Source organism: Carassius auratus, chromosome 13 (genome assembly GCF_003368295.1).
Source record: "Carassius auratus strain Wakin chromosome 13, ASM336829v1, whole genome shotgun sequence".
Classification (NCBI taxonomy): domain Eukaryota; kingdom Metazoa; phylum Chordata; class Actinopteri; order Cypriniformes; family Cyprinidae; genus Carassius; species Carassius auratus.
The window spans coordinates 18,959,345-18,978,136 of NC_039255.1; positions in this window are offsets into that span (position 1 = coordinate 18,959,345).

Consider the following 18,792-nt stretch of genomic DNA (forward strand, 5'->3'; position numbering starts at 1 on the left):
TGCACGCTTGTTTGTGATTAAGATGCTGATGTGAAGTCGACTAAGGTTAGTAACCATTTTCAAACACAGAGCCACGCTTGAAATGTCAAGTAAAATCGTGAAAAATGACACATATTTCACAAGGAATATTGAAGCAGGAGGAGCGTCTGATCGACTGCCACGTCCAATAACTCGATGATTTAAATTTAGCTGTGTCAATAATGAGCTCTGTATTAGCATTTTGCTTTCAATCCAATTCTTGCAGTCAGTGTACTAAACTGTAGAGTAAATAGCTCTGGGTGAAAAGCAGTGTTAATATCATTGAGATACTACTATACTTTTTATTAACATTTTAAATTAGTTGGTGTTTTTGTATTATAGTTGCTTATTACTTGCATATTGGCCATTTATTAGCACTTATATTCTGCATATTAAATCCATTAATACTACCCCATACCAAAATGTAATAACTACCTTACTATCTATTAATAATAATCAGTTTATTAAGGCAAAATATGTAGTTAATAGTTAGATAATAGTGAGAACTGGTCTCTTTTTAAAAAAATACAGTAGTACTTTAGATTAGAGAATGATATACAATCTACCAGTTGCTTATTAGATGCATATTTCTAGCATATTGGTACTTATAAAGCACGTAATAATGGATGACCATATTCTAGATCCCTTAACCCTACCCAATATCTGAATATAACTACTACAAAAGAAGACCTTACTTGTTATCAATAAGCAGCAAATACGTTTATTGAGAGAAAACTGTCAGTTGATAGTGGATATGTATATGTATTCCCTTATCTAGTGTTACTGTCTATATGGATTTGAGTTTTTACTCCAGTTTTTTATTTTTATTTTAATACATTAAGTAATTTTTCGCTTAACGTTTGTTATATTTCAATGAATTAAATATTTTTTTATGTATTAAGTATTAGTTAACTATAATAACGCTGGTGAAAAGCTCCTGCAGAATAGAACATAAAATAATTAACAGGGAAATATGTACTGTTTATGCATGTACCTGTTTAAGATTCATGTATACTATGCATTCAGTAATCACGTACTGTATGTCTTCCCAGTTCAGGTCTTGGAGCATCTAATAATGAAATGTTGCGTGGAAATGTCCAAATGTGCAGTGCTAGGTTACTCCAGGACCACCGGACTGAGAAACACTGCTCTAGATGATTCAGTCAGCTCGCACACCTCCCACTGATGGAGATGTGAGATACATGTAAGATGCGGCTGTGCTTGAACAATAAGCAACAGTGCCTTGTGGCATGCTGCTACTGCTCATATTAATCCAGCTGGATTAAAATAGGGACATTTTCTTATTAAATTAAATAAACCAGTGTTTTTTAGTAGCATTTATTATTTATCGTTATAGTATTTATTAATATTTTAAATTAGTGCTTATTTATTTAGTTTTTATTATAATTTGAGATTTAGTAATTTTGTTGTGTGCTTTTTTCATTGTTATTAGTTTTTTTATATATTACTCCAATTAGCTTTAATATACTATAATATTTAGCTTTAATTTTTCTTTCAGTTTTAGTAATTTTAGTACTTTAGTAGCCCATTTTATTTATGTTAGTTGTCAAAGAAACCGTCATTTTAAGTTTGTTTTCCATCTAACATTTATATTTTATTTCAGCTTTATTTTAGTTATAAAAATTCACTTAACAAATACGCTTTTTGGTTTTATTTTATCTTTACTTCAATCACTAGAAAAGTTTTCTTTTCAGTTTCAGCAAACAATAACACTGTTTTAGACACTAAATGGCGTTTCTTCATTAGTATGCACCATGTTTTTAAAATTGACCTTTATGGGCATGTCAACAATTTGATTAAGGTCAATATTTTTTTTAAAGGTCAGATTCAAAAACAATTGCACAAATGACTCATGTTTTTAGACGACATTTATCTCTGTAGGGACAGTTCAAGTGTTAACGCACAATGATTGCTGTGATTTGCTCTAAACAAAACAAATCAGCGTTGAAAATGCTGATCATTAACTTAACGCAAGAGAGGCAAAGTGAAGTTGACAATTTCATGTGACAGGATAATATTTGCCAACGTCAGATGTGATTTCAAAGATGCACATTCAATCTTGCATCAAAGTAATTCAGTCAGATTCCTCCTGCCATATGGTAGCTCTTAAATGCAGTTGGGTTTGATGTCGAGGGCTCTGCTGCTAACTGAAAGCTACAAAGAGCAGAACACGGGTTAGCGGAGTAGATTCTACAGTACTACATTTCGAGTGTGTTGCAAACAAACAGAAAAGTCTATCTTCAGGATTTTCTTCAGCAGCCTCATTTACACATAGAGAAGGGGATTAATGAAGAGAGTTTATATTGCAAGGTTTATATTTCCCTCATGATGTTTTATCAGCAGTTAAATAATGTTCAATCAATTGAAAGAGCATAAAACTACACAACATAATTACAGACAGATTATGAATAACGAAGCAGAATTATGAGTCGTATAATACAATGTTACTGGATCACACAGAAACAGATGTTCAAATATTTGTTTATGGTGCACCCCTTCATGCTCTTTTCCTTTAAACCAGGGTTGCCAGACAACCAACGTATCCCTCCTGTAGCAAAACGTGCCTTTGGGCAAGACTGGGGAATTGTGGGAAAATGAAGCCAGATGCGTGCACATACATGACAGAAGAGCTGATCACCCCCCGGCTTCTCCCTGTGCTTCAATCTATCTCATTCTTTATCTCTGATCACCTCCAATGTCTCTTTCTCCCTCTCAGCATCTCAGCTGTGGGGCTCAGTGGATTTGGTATCATGGATTTCTTCATGCGTCCTTTTGTAAAGTTTGACACCCTGCTGGTTGTGCACAATTGCCATTTAAGTGTCTCTTTCCCACAGTATCGCTAACTCCCCCTTCGGCTTTTCTTACATCAATCTACCCATCTATCAGATGAGAATACTTTCTTTTATATTTCCCCTGCTCAGTTCTTCAGCTTTGACCTTAAAATGAGCTTTTATCAGGGCCATTAAGATATGCACGCTTGGCTGTTTTATTTATCCTGCACACATTTTATTTTTTTAAAGAAAACAGCCTTTTTGTGATTGTTTCAGCTCTGTTTGGTCTTACTAGTTAAGCTCGGTTCTTAAAACTAACTCTAATGACTACACAGTCGAGGGTAGCCTGAATTAGTTTGCCCCTTTGAAATCAAATCCCCCAAGTGTATTAATACCAGCAACCCCGTCTGTCTTCAAAAGGGTACTTTTAATGAGGGAATCTGTTACACGAGCTAAAACCGATTACCCTGCGCTGCATATAAAACTTCCCTTAATATTTGAATATCCCCTGGTCATTGAAATGGTAGTAAATGCTTCTCCCTTAACAAGCAACGACATTCATTTCTGGCTTGTAGCCATATTTCTTCATACATGGCTAATAACCTGTTAAACATGTCTGTCAATCTGTGCTGATTTCCTCTGGACAAAACTGCATTCCCACTTCCCGAAATCTGAAGGAGTTTCTGATACAGTAAACACAAACCACTGTGATTTTGTTGGTAATTGTGTTTGTGTAAGGTATAGAATGAACAATAAGCATTTGGCTGCGTTCCATTAGCAGCATGTCCGCAGATAAAGAGGAATTTCACCCTCTGATTTCTAGCCTTATACAGCCTCTACACACCATTAAAAATGGCAATTAAATGATAGCAGTGACTCAAAATTAAACACAGCATCCAATTTATTAAGCTCTGTGATTGTTCATTATAAAAGAGAAACATGCAGAAGTGTAAACCAATCACCAGTTCATGAGCAGAATAATGTTTCAGCTAAAGCAATAATGTCTTATAGGAGTAAGTCAAATCAATGTGTAATCGATGACATTTTATACTATTTTTCTCTGAACCCCCTAAGAAGACCAACAAGTAAAGTGCACCACTGTGTGTAACTGTATTTAGTTGTGCACTGCATTTAACCTGATGACTTTTTATTATTTGTTCAACTTTTGAATCTCATTTAATTGTATAAGATGACCAGGAAACATTTCTATCTCAGAGGCCAATTTACATTTCTAATATTAACTATAAGTTCCAGGTCATTTCCAGTTAACCATGTGACGAGATATTGTATAACATTCTGTCATACTAGTCTACATTTAGTCATCCAATTAACTCATGGCACCCTCGTTCCCCTCAAACTAAACCTCATCTGTGATGACGCGATGCTGCTGCTCTCGCAGTCCCTCTTCAGGGCTGTTTACTCTGGTCCAGTTTTCCACAGCAAAACTAGTGCTAGCAAGTAATTAGAAGAGGAAGATGAACAATAACACAAAAATACAGGGCAGACCCTTCTGTTTGTCAAAACAAACACCACACGGCTGAGGCGATGACCTGCTGGTCTGTCTTGACAAATGAGGTATTATTTCACAGTGCACTGTAAAACAAATGGGGCCATTTCTGTGGAAGCTCCAGCTGGGAAAAAAACAAAACAAAAAAAAACCAAGATGTTATGCTGTACTGGAAAGTCACCAGTGAAATCGATATGCCTGGTTCTCACCGGTCCAGTAGCGCCAGCTGTGTGTGTGTGTGTGTGCTTGTCGTCAGACTGTTGTCAGCAGCCTGCAGCAGAAGTGGCAGATGGAAACGCTGCATTAAGAAGGTGTGATGTGGTCTGAGACGAGGTGATATGCCTAACACCCTCAAAAAACACCTCTACCTCAATCATCCTCCACCTCACAGCTCACGTCTGAATAGTTAGTACAAGAGAAGACATGCTAGTCCCTCCATTAATACCAGAGGGGGGAAACAGATGAGCATTGGCTATCTGTTTTCGTAAGTTGTGCCAACCACCTGTTGCGTCTCCCTGCGAGTGTGTTATTGATTGGCTCGCGTGTGGTTGGAGGGGATGCGAGTGATTGCAGGAGAAGGCTAATCCTGCTCATCCTCTTTTTCGCCGGAGTTATTGTGCTGGGGGAGATGCCTCGTCTCCTCTCTTCACCGCTGTGACCTGAATACGGAGCGCGTCTTGATTCAGCCTGGAAGAGCATTGTTTTGATACGGATGTCTGCATAACAAGATGTCAAGCTGTCTGAGCGTGAGGTCATGTTAACATAAAAAAAACCACTCTGTTCCCTTTGCTTCAAGGAATGTTGAAATCCGTGTATTTGGGTGTCTTTTTTCATCTTTGGGATTGGCGAATCCTTGCTAACAGGGACCCTGTAAGGTTATCTGATGCAAGCTACTGAAAACGGTGAGATTCTGTTCTCATTGTGAAACTTAAGGGATTAACTTGCCCCCAAAAAATCATTCAGTGATCATTTACTCACCCTCATGTCCTTCCAAAGGGAAAAGACTTACTTTTATCTGTGGAGAATTTTTAGTATCGTCCTGGATGCTTTTGTCTATCCTAATACAAATAATGAGGACTAAAGCATTTAAGGATCATACAGCATTTCATAAAAGGCTTATGTGCCGTATTCCAAGTCTCCTGAAGCCATATAATAGCTATGAGTGAAAAACAAACTGAAAATCAGTTTGTTCACACTAAGTCATTTTGTCACTACTTAAAGGTGCACTAAGCGATTTTTGCTGAATGATGTTGATATTTGAAAGCACCAAAACAAACACGCCCATACCCCAAAAGGACCTCGTCCCTATTTTTAAGAACTCTACCCCACACGTTCATACACAAACCTGGCAGCGATGAAGGAATCTCCTGTGCCTGCTGGCCGCAATATACACAAGCAAATCCCAACAAAGAACAATTGTGTGAAAAAGCAAAATCAACGTAACTCATCTATAAAGAAGAAACAAATCAACCTCGGCGTCCAGTTCCAGGTATTTCCACTTAACTCTTTGGTCAAAATCGGTTTTCAAATATTGCTTAATGTACCTTTAGTTTCTTTATGAATCAGTCCGATTCATAAATAAATCATTCAGGGTGGTTTCATTAGAGGAATCAACCGATACATAGAAAAGATTCAACACGAAACTGATTAATTCACAAATTCAGCATTGCTGGTTCTCCCATTAGTGAACAAATCATTTAAGGTGCAGTCACAGTTTTTAGAAAATTTTTACAAACACAATCCAGTCATTTTAATAGGAAATCATGTGATTCTGGACTTTTGTGTGAGATTTCATTATCCACTCAAGTGAGCTTTTATGTTGTTAATGAATCAGTATGATTCTTTTGAAGTACATCTCATTTTAATGAATGATTCATTCATGACCAGACCATCAATTTAATGAACTGAACTCGACTACAGGATCAGTCAGATTGGTGAACAAATTAATGAAGGTATGTTCATGTTTACTATTCTTTACCTAAATTTTGTGAATGAAATTCTTTTATTTCAATCGAATCAGTCCAGACTGAATCAGTCCAGATCACAAAATAAATCATTAAGTACACATTCAGATTGGTTATGTTGAGTTAAATGTGACTACCGGATCAGTCCAATTAGTAACCAATTTTTTTAAGGGGAACATTTGGCACGTTTTTGTATAATTTCAATAGAAATCTACAGGAATAGAAAATATTCCCAACACTGTTTTTCACAACAGTTTCAAGTTGATCACACTGATTCGTAAATAGTGTGAAATTGACTTCTGTGTGAGTGGTGCTTCATAAAATGATTTATAATAAACATTGGACCTTTTTGTGCACAGAATTTCAACAGAATTTTACTAATATGAACACACTTTTATACTGATTTTGACTAGATCAATAGATTAATTTAAGAGGGCTTTCACACTAGCACTTTTGGTGTTCCCACAGATTCGTTTGACGTTAGAGTTTGGTTCATTTGGATAATGTGATTTCTGAACTCATGTGCACACATCTACAAACCATTCCTGAAAAGTGTGACTAACTCGCTGCAGCAGAGAGAGTTTACATCTCATTTCTACTCTCAGAAATTGACTCCCACGTTCTTTTGAACCCTTTGCATTAAAGTCGTGACAAATATATGGATGTGCCATTCTGTGTTAGCAACAAAATTGTCAAACTCTGAGGTAAAAAAATGAAGCAAGCAATCAAGGTTTGGACCAAACAATCAAACCAAGTGTGAAAGCACCCTTAAACATGAACTTTGCTACTTCACTTGTGAACTAATGAAGTGTTGATTTTTTTTTTTTAATCTGAAGTTTGACACCTACAGTCCTCATTTACAGTTATATTGAAAAGAGTGTCCAAGATATTCTTCAAATGTCTCCTTTTGTGTTCACATAAGAGAGTCATACAGTATTAGAGTGACATGAATGTGGCTAAATGATGATATAATTTTCATTTTTGGAACTATGAACTATGCCTTTAATTTTTCTTTAACATGACTCCAAATCATATCTTAAAAGGAAGCAGTTGTTAGCCTGTTTGTTCCTGAGAGGACACAATCAGCACTGAGCAGAAATTAAGGTCTGATGTTGGCCCATTTTTAAACGAAACTATTAAATGTCAAGACAGTTGACAGCAATTAAGGTTCTTAGAAAAGGCATTTACTCAATCGTCTCTTTCTGTTGCAGTCGGTTTCTCCGGTCCAGGTAATTTCGAACCGGTCTTAGGGAATGAAAACAAGTTGGCTCTGCAATTGTGTGCCAGTCTAATAATGGAATCTCGTAAGTCACAAGGGACAGGCTCATTTTTACAAAGCAACAGAGAAAGTCCATTACCCTCTGTGTTGCCTACCTCGTGGTGCCTTTTATTTCTTAATTGAAACTCTTGGCTGTGTTATAGCACGGACAGAAACACTGAGAAACAGAGGCTGTAGAAGAGAGGAGAGACAGCAGACAGCCAGATCCAGAAGCCCTCTCTTCTTTGCCACCTTCGGGCAATGACGGGTCTAAAAATATCTACAAGCTTCATTGGACATGATCTTTCCAGTGAGGACACTATCACCATCCCCACTCATCTCACAGCCACGAGGGAACTAATAACCAGTGACTCCAATGCAAACAGTCAAATTATTTGCAAACTGTCAATAGCTTTGATGGATCAATCATTGATGAGTAAACATACAGCAATAACGTGATTCTTGTTATAGTGCCCAAACAGTCACGTCATATGTTTTTTTTTTAAAGTGTCCTAATATTGTGTCGGAGTCCCCTACAACAGGTTTAAATGCGTCCAAGGTCAGAAAACATTGTAATTTTATCAGATTATACATTTAATATTAGAGTCATTTGCCAATGACTTCGAAATGATTTGTTCCAAGCAAGTTTGGACTAAACCCCTCCCTTCCATAAGTCTACTCTGCTCTGATTGGTCAGCTGGACAAGTCTGTTGTGATAGGCACAGAGAGGAGTCCTTGAGCCAGTTAGCCAGCGCTACCTTTGACAAAGCACCTTTACATAAAACAATAATATAGTGCAAAAAATGTAAAAATTATGCAAGCGAATCGGGCCCACAGCTAAAGTTTAGCTGCGAAATGGTGAACACTTAAAACTAGGGTGACCATATAAGCCATTTTCCCATGATGCGTTCTTGCCAGGATTTCTATATTGCCTAAAACATCCAAAGTAGTTTGACCAATAACATGCAGGTATGGTACATAATCAACCAATCGTGGCGTGTGAGAAGGTGAGATCTACAGAGAACGGTCAAAGCAATGCAAATACACGTACATTTTAATGCATAATGATCCATCTGCTCTGCTCTTATGAATGTCATACAATGATCGATCTGCACAGCACAAACAGCCAAAATCTAGATATTTTAGGCAATATAAAAATCCTGGCAAGGACGCGTCCTGGGAAAATGGCTCATATGGTCATCCTATCAAAACAATAAAGGTGGATAGCCTACGTTAGCCATATGCTAATGTGACTAACTGATGAAGCAATACAGTTTGTAAACCAAAATATGACTACTGTAATATTTGACAAAGTACAACTCTGTCTTAACTGATAACTCGCTCATCTCTTTTATTTTATTTTAGTGCACCTTTAAAATTATTATAAAGTCTGTCGGCTACAATACATTCTTTATTATTCAATTAAATAATTAGAACGTCAGTCTACAATAATCAACATATTCTTAGGAAATATTAGGTTCACAGCGAATTATCAGAACTACTTTGGTAAGATATATGGTGCTCTACCTGGAAACCTAAAGATGCACTAGTTATACATCACATATTAGCACAAAAACCTAATATTTTGAGCACTCAATTGAAAACATACACATAACATATCAATCGTACTAACAGGTTGTGGTTCAGAGAGCTTGTTAGTCCAAATTAAGAAGATTAGAAGCCATGATTAGAGAAACAGTAATTGATAAAATGACATGCACAAAACAAAAGGTGCGACTTGTATTTCTGTGGTATCCTTGAACACAGCATCTTCTTAGAATTATAACACACTAACTAGCAGAAGTGTTTGTGGGCAGGTCAGACTCTGTTCATATTTCCTGGGCAGGCGTGGATTATGCAAATGTCTTACGATGTATACCAGTAAGAGGCAAAAGATTCGAAAATATAACGACTCGTTAAGGATACTGAGTCGACTTTCTCTTTTGAGAGACAATATCTTTATTTATCATGCACTTTTTTGATCAACAATTTTCATTTAAGGATAGCTACGTTATAAACTACAAAAAGAGATATTTTTCAAAAACCCATATGACCTGCTCTTTAAGATGCACCTATTGATTTTTCATTGGTAGCATTTCCACAGAGCAAGTAATGCAGGGGTCATATTATGAATCAGGTCATTTCTCATGCTTGATTAGGTGATTTCTGTTTTTAAAGAAAGTTTTTAGCTGTTAATAATTGCATTTGAGATTTAAAGGTAAAATAAATAAATGAAAATAAATGTCAGGACACAATTATGCCTTCAGAAAGGTAACCATTTAATTTTTACATCACTAGAAAGAATGTCTACATTAATTTATTTTTTATTATTATAATTATTATTATTATTATTTATTTTATTTTTTTGGTAAAAAAAAAATATCAGTTATGAATTTTTTAAGTTTTTGTTTACTAACATGTATAGAACACAAATGTTATTGTTTTTCGAATGACCCCTGGACTTGTGCCATTGCATGTTTTCCAAGCACAAGTAATAAGCTATAATTTTTTGTTTTAAATACATGTTATTTTCATTGATATCTAATAGTGTTTTGTCTGTTGCATTTGTTTCTCCTTGTTTTATTGTTTTGCCCATTTTATTTATTCATAGGTTTGCTGCTGCTATGCATTTTAAGTGCTCTGCAGCTGAACTTCTCTCTGGCAATTAAGCAGATCTTATGTTATTCAATGTGTAAGTGCAGTGATGGTGTTTAACAACACATCGGGTACATTTTTCCCCCCACCATGATAGAGCTGACTAATTTACTAATCAGATTAATGTCTATTATGCATCCGCCTCAAGGTGGGAACTTAATTTGGCTGTAATCTCTAAGAGACCCTTCAGCTTCCTGACAATCAGGCTGATGCTATTGTCTGATTTCTTGCGCATACAAACCACTCCCAGTAAAAGGGTCTGTGAATATAAACCCCAGCACGTTTCGCTCAGCACCTCTGAGTGCTTTTGTTTTTCATTTCCTATTCGCACGTTTTGTGACAGCTTCTCAAAATGTTGCTTCTGATTATGCGCGTGAGACAAGCCAAACCATTCTGTCTCAAAAATGTCAATTGGCTCTGACTGATTTTCATTTGAGCTGTCTTCTCCCAACACTGCATTGATTTGTAATGAGAGAGCTGAGTAAACACTGTCATCTGAGGAAATACATACACTGATTATAAACTTCCCTATACTGAGGGAAATGATGGCTCACAGATATCTGTCCGCTCCCTCAGTCCCCAATGAAAAATATAGAGTGGCAGATTTGTTACTTCATTGGACTAATTGAGTGTGACAGGCAAAGAGCAAGGAAGAGGGAGGGTGATAAAGCAGCACACAGAAGCTGCCAAAGGCCACACTGGCAGGACAAGCTCACCCCAGGTGCTCATGGGGGTTTTATAGGATGACTAGTGTTTGGATGAGCAGTGATGCCGCTGAGGCCAGCCAGGCATGGGAAGACGGGAGACTGCAGAGGAAGAAAGGCCAATGATCACTCAGACTTACGAGCTTTGGCGAGGCCACAGCTTGGGGCAATGTGTCATAAACATGGCTAAATATTCACTTTCATTAACTGAGCATGCATTTGAAGCAGCATACATCATGTTACTTAAGAAATCTCGATTGTTTGAGCAAACATTATGGAGATATTAAAATTATAGTTTAGCTCAAAAAAAGAAAATTCAGAAAACATATATTTTCCATAAAATGACAGTTCATGGTGACAATAAGCCAAAGTTTGGAATAACATCGTTTTTTAATATATTAACTATACCTTTAATTGGTAAAAGTAATCATTTGGATGGTTTATTTTGTTGTTGTTGTTATTTATTTGTTGTTATTGCTACCGAAAGACCGTTGTTCTCAGATACATCAAATGAATGCTTATAAAATGCTCAGATTAATGCCAAAAAGCTATTCTGTTCTGTAATGTAGTTGTGTCTTGCAAAGAAAATGAAATAATTCAATCTATAGTCTCACATAGGCATATAGTCTTTGGGGCAGCTGTGGCCTTATGGTTAGAGAGTTAGACTTGTAACCTGAAGATAACCAGTGAGTAACTTCCACCCTCAATACCACGACTGAGGTGAAACCCTTGAGCAAGGCACCAAACCCCAAACTGCTCTGAGTGTGTGTTCACTACTGTGTGTGTACACTTGAACCCCTTTCACACTGCGATTCTGGAAAATACACGGGTAATGTGTCCTGGCAATTGTTCCCGGGTCACTAGATTTATCACTTTCACACTACCAGTGATTACCCGTAATATGTAATCAACGCTCGTTCCGGGACTGACGCCGGCAATGTTACTAGGTCCTTGACCTGGGATCAATCCCGGGACGTGTTTGCGTTCACACAGAAGGCGACCCGGCAATGTTCCAGCAATTTTTATGTCCAAGATGCAGTGTGAAAGAGGCTTTGGATGGGTTAAATGTAGAGCACTAATTCTGAGTATGGGTCACCATACTTAGCCACATGTCACTTCACTAGTCTAGTCTCAAATATACTTATAACTATAAATATATAACTATAACTACTATCACAAATATACTATAATCAAACTGTCTACATGATGTCGGTGAATTGCAGAGCTTGTTCAAACATATCCATATTGCTATGATCAGATGCTTTCTTAACTGCTGTTTTCTCACCACTGTCATGTTTGTTGTGTGCTCTCAGAGCCTCTACATAACTCTCTCAGCAGCGTGGACGGCGTTGGGATGTTAGTTAACTGTAAGCATTTCCAACTTATTTTTACTTTTAAGAAAAATAACAAAAAATAAATAAATACCAGGGCCTTGAATCACGTTCAGTCTGTTTTTGTATGTTGTGTGCGCATAAGGATGTGCAGGAGTGCATATGTTGCTGGCTGCAATTCACTTAATGAGTGAACAAGATAATAACAGAGTTTCTGAATTCTACATATAGCCCCTTTAACCCTTTGGAGTCAATTAACGCGTATATGCGTTATGAGTAATTTTCTCCTGATAACCCCGAAGACTTAAATTACACTTTCAGTTTTGATCGTACAGATAAGAGCAATACATCAATCAAATCTGTAAAGGGTCTACTTTTTTGTATACAGACATAATAACAACAAAACTTTGTGCATATATAAAATAAAGATAACAAACAAGGTGTGCTGTCTGCAGCCTTTGTCTGTGAAAACTTCTCCAGGCCCCAAAAATATCCTTAGACCTTAAGACATAAAAATGAGAATATTGTATCACTATGCTGTAAAAAATAAAGGTTCTTTACTGGTGTCATTGGTTTCATGAAACATGAACATGTCAATGGAACATGAAAGGGTTTTTTTTTTTTTACACTAAGAAAAATGGTTATTTTAGAAACTTGACTTAAATGTTCTTTGGGGGAACCCAAATGGATCTATATCACTGAAAATATGCGAGACCTTCTCTTTTAGCATTGTAAAAGTATCTAATTTAATAATGCTGGCGTACTGCTGTGAGACATCAAGGTAAATACCAGTGCATTTTGTTTACAAAATAAATGAAATTCAATCTTGATTTTTAAGCCCTGTAATACTTTAATGTACCAGACAGTAAAAGGCACTTTAAGGTCTTTAAGGGAGCAGCTTATTAGAGAGGAAATAAATAAGCATCATCTGAGCAATCAGTGCCGTCTCTCCCTCTTTTTGCTTCACTTTTTATTTCTCACACTTGCACTCACAGTCTCCCACTTTCTTTTTCACAGTCCCAGGCTTTATTACAGGTCAGCATCCATCCTGGGTCTGTTGTCTAATTAAAAAGACACAGCCAAAATGAACCCTGGCCAAAAAGAAAATAAACACACATAGCCCAGAGATCAGTGTAACCAAAAATTTTAAAAATAAGTGGTTTCTAACAAGTTCATCAAGACAAAGCTTTGAAGTTGTGTCTGAAAGTTTACAAAATGTTAAAAGCCTTTATGTTTGAAGGCTGTCACAATAAGATTGATATAGGTTAAATTTTGTTTGGACCCCCCAAAAAAAAAAAAAAAATTGTTGAACGACATTATGGTGAGTAAATGACAGAATTTTCTTTTTGGACTGAACGAACCCTTTAAGAGTTAAGAGACAGAAAAACAGACAGCCTGACAGAAATGGCAAAGTGATACATGAGACATGAAAGCAGCACTGATATGTTGCCTTTGTGTCAATAAAATCCACCCAATCTTTGTCTGTATCTATGTGGGTTAATAGCACTGTGTGCAAAGAAGATATGTTTCAGTTCCATCCTACCATTCCTCCTCAAAACTGACTTGTTATCAGGGCAGGACTTAGGGGACCGGGGCCCCTGGGCTTGAGGTTATGTTTGGGCCCTATAAACTACAAATCCCTTCAACTAGAACATCATTATGGAGTAATACAAAAATACACAAAAAGAAAAAAGAAAGAAAAGAAAGAGTGCTCAAAACTCTTCAGGTCGCATACAGTATATCATCCTCTGTAAAGAAATGAGACTTTATATGAATATATGAGATTTTATCTTTCTTAATGTACGTTCTTTTGAGCTAAATGCTTAATGGAGCTGTTTAAAGTAGCCTTTAGATTTTAATCGACGCAGATGCGATTCAATACATGTGTCCTTCTTCTATGTGAAATAATCATGAATACCAGTTTATGCTGTTTAAATTATGGCCTCAAATGTAATAGTTGGAAGCTGTTAGCACATCTGGCCCTTTTAGCCCTTGTGTGTGCAGTGGAAATGCGGCTAATAATTTCTTAATGGCGTAACTGAATAAATAAAACAAATGTAAGCGGGCAAAGGTGAGCCCTACAAAGCAGAGCCCATGGGTACACACAAGCCCAATGGTAAGTCCGACCATGCTTGTTACTCTAAACTTATGTAAGTTTGTCAGATAGCACAAAGGCCACTCTATCAAAAGACTTAACAACTTCAAGCCAAGTATATTTAGAATACTAAGTTAAACTGTTCTTACGTTCCTCGAACAAAAGATTTAATAAAAGTATAGGCAAAATATAATTTGACTTGTTCTGATAGGTACATTAATTATACAAAGTATACCCTTTTATAGCAGTATATTAATACTAATTGTTTTAGCAGCAGCATAAACCAGTCGTCTGTAATTCATTGCCAAGGTAGTAACATCAAGTGTTATAAATGTAAAAAAAGAAAATATAAAAAGATTTCATTTACGATGTTAAGACCTGTGGAAACGCATCGTCAGTTTGTGAAAAGGGTCCATATTTGACTCTCAGTACCATAACAGATGAATGAGAATCAGGTATTTCAGAAATAAAGTGAATTCAGTCAAAACAGACTGAAGGTCTGTGCCAAGTGGTGGATGGGGCTTGCAAGCCCTAAAGCCAATTAAAATTTTGATGAAACCATAACTCAGGTTTATGCATTGACATTATGTAGGCTTGACTAACAAACTCCACAGCAGCTTCTCACACTATCTCTCTCTCTCCTTTTTCAACCATTTCATTTCCCTTTATTTTCCTTTCTCTTATGTCATCTTCTAAAATATACAGTTGCATTTTATTCTTCTAGTTGAATGAGGCTTACCCAAATTAGCCACCAAATTAGGCACCATGGGATGGGTGTGCGGCTATTTAAATAATGTCAGGGCCTGCGAAGAGAAGGAGGGAGCAGACAAGCAGACTAATAACCACATTTCAGCAACATGGCACTCTCACTCTGTCTTTCTCTCCCCTTTCCCTCTCTCTCTCTCTCTCTCTCTCTCTCTCTCTCTCATGTTCTCTCTCTCTGAAGAAAATTATTTCTTGGACTAAAAATACCCATATCCCTGCCAAAAATACTTTCATCTCCAAGCACCAAAGATGTTCTAATTCATTAAGAGCTCCCCCACTGAATGAACCCCAAGTGAAGGAGAGAACAAATAAATTAAGGATCGAGCATTAATTAAACGGAATAGACACGCTGATGTCAACACAAAGCTTGTCACGTGTTTTCAACATATTATTTGGCAATGTGAAGGGAGCATCTATACTGCACACTCCTGGCGAATTCTCGTTTAGTTCGGGGGGCCGCTCTCAAGGATCATCTAACACTGGTTTATCCAAATGCCTGTGGAGTCTTTTACCAATGGTGTTTAAAAATGTCATCACACTGTTTTTGTCAGGGATAATATGGCCAATTAGTGTGAACACAGACCAAGGATGATAAAAAAAAAGCACAAATTGCAGGCCGTGCTTTGGATGGAGTTCATTCAGGAGTACAATAATTTATAGAAGTGAGCAGCACTCTGGCATTTTAGGCCCATTAATTCTTAATTGTTTACAGAGGAATTTGTTGATGTCTCTGCAAACACCACTGTGGTTGTTTGTGTGGCTTCAAACACACAGGCGATGCATTACTGAACGAAAATGCAAATTGAAGCCTAAAAAACATAAATGATTGTTAAATGACTGTCAAATGGCCTTGATTAATTCAGTTAACCATTAGAAACCTTTTGATCTGTTTCCACATCTTAATGAGCACCATCTCACTGTATATTTTCGCATTGGTGAGCATGAGTTTCTAGTTTAACTGGTCACTGGTTAGCTGGAAAGTCTTTGATTGTGTCACATGTGATTTTCCCTTGTGGTTCCTGGTGCATTGCAAAAGTCATAAAAAAACACTATGCTTTTTGCCTTTTCTAGAAAGCTTGTAAAGGAAAATGATTAATATTCAGCCTTGAAGCTTTATATTTAAGGTTACATCGAGTCGAGTCCATTTTCTGCAGTAAAGAACATAAAGCATGAGATACAGTATCCAACTTTCATTTCTTTTGAAACAAAGCAAGCAATATAAAAGGGTGTATATTATTAAGGGGAGAGTCTGCATTTGAACCTCCACTGAAAACTGTGCTGACTTACTGTTTTTGGATTTTCCTCTCTCTCTCCTGAGACCCGGCGTTTCCAGTCCATACAGCTTCCTGCATGTTTGTTGGGTGTTTATGTTAACGAAGCTATCAGCGCTTATCACAGTCATCAGTACCACACTGTGACACCCAGATATGCAAGGGCATTCTCATCAAGAGTGCAAGCACACACAGCCATATTAATGACAGAGCTGTTTTTATAAACCAATGTAAAGAAGAATATTGCATTTTTATCAAGCCAACCATCTACTAATCTTTGGCCACTGATGCACACTGTATGAGATACATTTTGCTTCAGTGAACATTGCAGACCATATAGAGACCAAAACACCATAGACTCAAGATTATTCACTAAATAATATTTTTGTTATGCTGATTGTAGTCCAAAGCTAGCTTTACTTTTAATGTTTTTATTTTAATATATTAGGTGCATAGGAAAAATAAAAGCAAAAGATCACACAAAAATTATGAATCCCACACAATGCTAATTGAATTCCTGTTTAAACAATGCCTGATAAATGTTGTGTTAAAATTAGTCAGCAGTGTGCATATTAAAATGTAACATATATTTGTTTGATTTACCATAAGAACTTCATTTAAATCGTGCAACAGAGCTTTTGGTTTTTAATAACAGCGACGAGGCTCAAAATAAAATACCTTTCTCACACAGTGTTGCTTTTGCATACCTCATGATTTCTAACTGCTAACAGTACATAACAACAACAAAATATATAAATTAAAAAAAGAATAATAAACATTTACTTGGTCTACATTTCTATAGTGAAAGTGTGTGTGTGTGTGTAGATATGTTTGAAACTGCCAAAAGATGTCTTGTAAGATGTAGGGTTATGCTTGGGGTGTAGTCATGATATTTGACTTTATTTAAGAACCACCATCACAGTGTGAATCACCGTCATAGCTCAAATTGTCTGATCTAGCTCTCCACCTAGTGCCCATTACATGATATTGCGGTTAGTTATTTTATACATCCTATATACCAGGCTTATTCAAATCTTGCCCTGGAGGGCCAGTGCACTGCAGAGTTTAGCTCCAACCCTGATCAAACACTAACAATCATCATTACTTCTATTAATTTACATTTACTGTTCAATTTGGATGAAAAACTAGAACTTGCTGTAATTCTACTCAATAATGAGTTTTAGCTTCGCTTGGAGTCCCAGCATCAATTTACAGACACATGCCAGTAATCTGACCTCCTGCTGACTGCAGTGACACAGCATGCAATCTAATGACAAACTAATGACACAGTCTCCTGGCAACAGAGGACGCTGATGATTACACCTGTGGCTGCCATCTGCATAATCCCACTTCTAGAAGAGAGATTCAGCGTTTACGGAAAGATTTTCTGTTTATTGGTTAATTGTTTGCTTTTATAAATCATTAATGGAGGAGGAACCAGAACCTTATTGTGTAAGACTTCTTCAGGCTCCCTGTGTGAGTTCAGATGAAGTGAGCAGGTGGCTGTGCAGGCGTATGAATCTGCCCTGTGGGAAAGGTCCAGAGGGAAGGGATGACTTTGAGAGCATGGTTGAGACAGATAGACGTGCGTTCTCCAAATTCAATCGTGGAGCCCAGCTGCCTGATGAAAGAGCTCCTCTGGCACCGCTGCGTGGCGATGTGTCTCTAATAGATCCGTGCTCCGGTCAACTGAGTGCAGGGGCACAGGTGCATCTGGAGGCAAAAAGCAGAACCCCATTCATCGACACGGTTTACACTGCATCCGATCTGTGGGTTCCAGCAGGAGTGCGAGACAGGCCTCAGACTCCCCCAACCAGACCTTCGGCTCTGATATATGACATGTCCGAGCACAAGAGGTGGAACTCCAGGATGAAGGCAAACCTCGGTGGTAACTGCAATCTTTTTTTGTTATACGAGTTTGGGCTGACTGCAGCAGTGTGTAACAAAAAAACAATTTAACAGTATTAGACTCTTACATATTTATTAACAAATTCCACCTACTTTGTTATCAGGTTGGACAAGTGCCCAGAGTATTAAACACCCCTCTCAGGACAACCATGAAATGAATGCGGTCAGTCATAGACATGCTCAATTATTCATCCCTGCTACTGTAATAATACTCCAATATGCTGTTTGTTTGAAGCTTTAGAACTTTTCTATTTACATTTAGTAATTTAGCAGCAGTGTTAGGCCGTAACTAATTAATAGTAACTCAGTTATGGCCGTATATGGGTAACTGAGAAATTACAATTAGCTTCAAGCTACACATATTAATATTGTAATAAAAAATATTAATACAACACTTCTACTTGAATGTCACTATCAGTCACCACTGAGTGTTTGAAATAACTTCTGACTGTGATCCAATGTGGATTTTGCTCAAATGATGAGAAATGAGGCAGAAATATGTTCTTAATAATATTCTAGAATAA